A 6,000-nucleotide genomic window follows, 5' to 3' on the forward strand; every position below is an offset into this window, starting at 1 on the left:
CGTCCGACCAGACGACCTTCTTCCAATCACTCAAGGTCCAGTTTTGATGCTTGCATGCCCATTGTAAGCGCTGTCGCCATGAACCGTGGTTAGCACGGGCACTCGGAGCGGCTATGCAGTCCCATTTTCAGCATGTTTCAATGTATTGTGTGTTGTGACACATTACTCCTGTCACCAGCATTCCAGTTATCTGCGAATTGCACCACTGAATATAAACGGTATGTTAATGGTTGCCCTTTGTTGCCACGTACCATCCAAGAGAAAAATATTTATTATCCCACAAATAGCTCCTTTGCTCACCTCGAGCATCGATGAGTCATGGTCATCCAACACCTCGCCGGCAGTCATGGGTCCCCCCCCCCCCATGGACCACTTTTGGTAGATACTAACCATGGCTGACCATGAGCACCATGACCCCACCAGCCGTACCATTATGGATATGCTCTGACCCAGTCGTCTGGCCATTACAATTTGGCCTTTGTCAAACTCGCTTAAGTCCGCTGCCTTTCCCATCTGAAGAACAAGAGTAACACTAATTGAACCTCCCATTGAAGTGCAGAAAAGCCCTAAGGCTGTGTAACCCAACTCGTGCCCAAATTTAACAGAAAATAAAACAGACCTTGCAGACTTCCAAAGAGTTATGACTGTCAGTGTTTGTTTAGCAGGTACTACAGTAGAGATGACAGTTTCATTCAAATCTTTAACAAGTGGAAAAAAACAGGAAAATATCTGTAAACAGATACAGCTGCAACTGAAAATGTAAGGTGACAGAGCAGGGTGATCAAAGTCTGATTCAGATTATCAAATGTTATCTCAAGATGAATGACAACAGCAGTCGCAGAGACAAAATGTGGGGTGGACTGCTCTAAGGAGATTATATTCAAGGCTGAAGATTGGATTAGGAGATCAGTAGACAAATTTTTGTTTTTCATTAATTTGTATATCTTATGAAGTATAATTTGTATAAATATTTTATAGAGTTCTTGTAATATTTTGCTTATTTAATTCTGAACTTTTGTAAAACTAATTCTGCTAATATAGTTAGGGAAGGACGTTATGTGGTAGTTTTCCATTAAGATTATCACTATAATTAATACCACTCGTATACCACATGAAATTAAAAATATAGTTACGCTAATTGCCTACATCACTATACAATTTAAGGGGATGTTTCAAGCACCTTACCAATACCCATCATCAGACCATGCTGCTGTGAGACTCCTCTTGCTGATGCCCCCAGAAACTTGAAATCCATCTTCTTCAGATTTCTTTTCAATGTCTTGTTGACTCAGTGATTCTGTCGTGTCAGAGCAATGAATGGGTCACTGGTAATTCAGTACAATATTAACTCATGGTGCTAATAAAGTGGCCAGCCGTATAGATAATTTTAAGCAGAGAAGTGCAAAAAGTTTATATATATATATATATATATAAAAGTGTATGTGCATGCGTGCACATTTTGTGTCATTATAGTATACTGATAAAAATATTTTGGAGTATGTTTAAAATGTTCATACAGCTTTTTAAAGACTATAAAGAATATTTTTAAATTATTATTATTATTGAATCCTAAGTTGTTTCCTTTTATTCATAGTGCTATCAAAAAAAGTAATAATGTTCCTGCAATTGCAACAATATGAGGCTGTTATTGAAAAAAAATTGGTAGCATTCCAGTAAGGATAAATATTTACTTTCAGCATTTAGCGTAGACCTCATGTCTACAACTAATAAAGTATACAAAAAGCCACATTTTTGTGCACTTATTATGAAAATATGGGTGAACAGAACAAACAGTAGTGTGTTCAAAAGCCTACTCTTTGACTGATTAAGTTCCAAGAAATGTTAAATGATAGAATTGGCACTACTGTAGTATTAACCATATGTGCGTGGATGACAGAAGCTTTTGCTGCTCCAGTCAAAAAAAAAAAAAATGCTGCCTGTGTCCCATAGATCTTATAGATCTGTGTTCTTATAGATCTGAGATCATATAGCAGTTATTAGTCTCGTTATTTAAAAAGTTGTGTTTAGTTGTGTGCATGGGTTGAAAGTCGAGAAGATGAAAGAAGATACTTGTTGACATTAGATTTGAATTTCTGTAGATTGTAATTTTCAAGAAAACCTTATGAAGGGAGGTTGTTCCATAAACTAGAAGTTAAATGAATAAATGAGGAAAAAGAAAAGCTGGTTCAGTGAGTTTGAAGTTGGACAGTAAAAAATGTTGAGTGGTTGTGGCACGTGTTCCGACTGGTTTGGAAGAGAGCAGGAATTATTGAAACCAATTCAGAAGTGCCCATGGAAGTATCTATAGAAAAGGCATGCAGCAGAAACGGAACATCTATGAGAAAGAGAGTGGGGAGACTGTTAGGAATGGGTCTTTAATTAACCAACTGCCTGAGAGAAATTTTGGGGGCACTGCCCCAGATGTGGAAACAATATTGAATGGTAGGACGGATTTGAAATCTGTACAAAGTGAGCAGCTGATTGGCAGAAAAGTAATGCAGAGAGCGAAACAGAAAACCCAGTTTATTTTTTTATTTATTTATTTTTTTTATGAATTGGAAGCAATATTTGTAATGTGCTTATACCAAGAGAGATTAGAAGTCAGGGTAATCCCCGATAGAGATACATGATCTTGCCTAGGAATCAGTGTTATTAACAATAAGCAGAAGAATCCTTTTTGTGAGATATAAGACAAGACTGAGTTTTAGAAAGATTGAAATCAACTAAGTTATCTTTGCTTGTGTCTTCTGGGATACTGAGAATCCTCATGTGTGAGCACGAACGAGACAGTCCTAATATGAATGCCTATGTGCAATCACTGTGGCAGGATAGTAGTAGTAGTAGTGGCATGTGATGCAAGAAAGCAAGTGTATGAGCTTATGCAGCATCAGCCAAAAAAAAAATTCACACAACCATTCTCTCTAAATGTTTGTCCAGTTCCTCCTTAAATTTATTTAACCTATCAACTACAATGACAGATGGAAGTTTTGTTCCAGCAATTAACCACCCACTGGCTAAAGGCAGATTTCTGCACATCTATTTTACATCTGTCTTTCCTTAATTCGAATTTATGCCCCCTTAGGTTCGTAATCTGAACAAGTGGAAGAATCCCATCAGAATTCAGCGTGCTCAACCATTCAAGGCCTTACACACCTCAATCAGATCACCGCACAGATGCCTAGTCTCCAGCCACTGCAATTTGCAGAACTTAAGCCTCTCTTGGTTAGGGGTGGTAGGGCTGTACTTTTTTTGAGAACACCACAATCATTAGGTGACTTCTTGTGCATGTTAGAGAACTATGCAGAGGACAACCTTCCACTATGAATCCAACTTACCGGATACTTTCAGTTGGATGGTGCTCCATCCCACTTGGCTCTAAATGTCCATGCCCATCTTAACAGAAATTTGTACTGAGATGAATTGGCAGATGGCCTCTGAAATTGTCAGCACATTTGCCAGACCCTATGCCCTGTGGTAAAAGAATGTGTTTATGCTGTCAAGCCACATGATGTGCTAGACCTTAGACAGAAAGTTAAAAATGTGATGCAAAAATATGACAAGAAATGTGCTTCCGGGTTCTGGAGATTCCAGGCATGTGTTGACAACGATGGTAAACAGGTGGAGACTTTGAAGCTATAAACGGTGGATGGGATCTATCCAGTTATATTAAAGGAGGCGGCAAAGCAACTAAGCAAACCCTTAGCCATAATTATGAGAGCATCCTTGGACTCAGGGGAGATCCCCACTGACTGGAGATGTGCAAATGTATCCCCAATTCACAAAGGGGGCTCGAAGGGTGACACGAGTAATTACAGCCCAGTTAGTTTAACTTCACATGCCGGGTAAAATAATGGAGTCACTGGTTAAAGATGCATTGCAGGATCATCTAGACAAGACTGCAGCAATAATTCAGACACAGCATGGGTTTGTTAAGGGAAAGTCTTGTCTGCCGAATTTGATAGGATATTATGATGTGGTTACAAAGGAACTGGATGCAAAAAATAATTTTGATATCATATATTTGGATTTCAGAAAAGCTTTTGACACTGTTGCGCATGGAAGACTATTGTACAAATTGGAGCAGAATGGTATTAAGGGTAAGTTGCTCCAATAGATAAAAGGATGGTTGAGTGGGAGAAGACAGAGGGTGGTAATTAATGGGTGCTGCTCTTCGTGGACTAATGTTATTAGTGGAGTCCCACAGGGTTTGGTCTTGGGTCCTCTGTTGTTTTGTATATTTATCAATGATATTGAGAAAGTATATCAGGCTTAGTGTCGAAGTTTGCAGATGATACAAAGGTTGGCAAGATTGTTAATGACAATAATGGCAGTGTGCTACTGCAACAGGATCTAGATAATTTGGGCAGATGGGCTGAGAAGTGGCAACTGAAGTTTAACCTTGACAAATGCAAAGTACTGCATATGGGTAGAAGTAACGTACCAACTGTGTGGTACTACACTTAAGGATGGTGAAAAATGAAAAAAAACCTGGGAGTAATTGTGCAGGCAGATATGAAGTTTTCTGAACAATGCAGACAGGCTGCCAGTGCAGGTCATGGAGTTTTGTCAATGATATATAGGAATTTTGCTAGCAGGGAGAAGGAGGTGATTGTCCCTCTGTATAAGGCAATGGTCAATCCACGCATTGAGTACTGCGTACAGGTCTGGAGGCCTCATTTTAGGAAGGTTGTAGATTTGCTTAAGCATGTACAGAGAAGGGTAACAAGATTGGTGAGGAGAATGAAGGGATCCTCTTACCAAGAGAGGCTTAAGTTCTGCAAATTGCAGTGGCTGAAGACTAGGCACCTGCACGGTGATCTGATTGAGGTGTATAAGGCCTTGAATGGGTTGAGCATGCTGAATTCTGATGGGATCCTTCCACTTGTTCATATTACGAACCTAAGGGGGCATAAATTCAAATTAAGAAAAGACAGATGTAGAATAGATGTTCAGAAATTTGCCTTTAACCAGGGAATGGTTAATTGCTGGAACAAACTTCCATCTGTTGTTGTGGAAGTTGATAGGTTAAATAAATTTAAGGAGGAACGACAGGCATTTGGAGGGAATGGTGTGTTTTTTTTTTGTTTTTTTTTGGCTAATGCTGCATAAGCTCATACACTTGCTTTCTTGCATCACATGCCACTAATACTACGTTTGTTATTTTACAGTGAATTGTCCACTCTATTTCCATTAAAAATGATAAACCTATGTGTTAACATTTTTTGAAGCATACTGTCCATGACCATTAGCAGTAATTGAATAACACTCAAATACCGAAATTATATATTCATTCCGGAGGAAATGAGAAATAATTAGTCTTAATCTCATACTTCACTATTAAAAACATTTAGTATTAGTAGTGGCAAATGATCCAAGGAAGCAAGCTTATATAGCATTAGAAAAAAAAAAAACCTCATTCAAATACCCACTTTCACAATGTCAGACTGAACTTTATTCTAACAATCACTCTCTGCCTGAAAGCAGTTTTCACACATCTGTCCTAGAATGCTTTTTCAGTGTAAGTTTGTTTCCCCCTTATATGTGTGTGTGTTGCTCGAGAAAGGGTAAGAATATCTTCAGCATTTAGTTTACTCACGCCGTTTAAAGCCGTAACCTCTTCAATCAGGTCCAGTTGCAGGTGCTTTGTTTCCAGGTGCTTCAATTTGAAGAACTGAAATCTTTCATGGTAAGAATATCGTTTTGTGTCCTTGACTAACTCTTCTTTATATCTGTTCCACAAAGTCAGTCTCTTTAAAATCAGGCTTCCAGACCTGTATGCAGTACCCATGGTACTGCCTGACCATTGCCTTATATATAGGGACAGTCGCCTCCTTATCCCTGCTGGCAAATTCCTGTATATCATTGACAGAACCTCTGAGCTATTCTAACAGCATGTCTGTACATTTCAGAGAACTTAATGTTTGACTGATTTCCAGCAGGTCTCTTTCATTCTCCATCACCATATTGTGATATGGTGATGGAGAATTACTCTGCTGCCTG

The sequence above is a fragment of the Mastigoproctus giganteus genome, chromosome 13, assembly GCF_048544385.1.
Source record: "Mastigoproctus giganteus isolate SK-2022 chromosome 13, ASM4854438v1, whole genome shotgun sequence".
NCBI classification, from domain to species: domain Eukaryota; kingdom Metazoa; phylum Arthropoda; class Arachnida; order Uropygi; family Thelyphonidae; genus Mastigoproctus; species Mastigoproctus giganteus.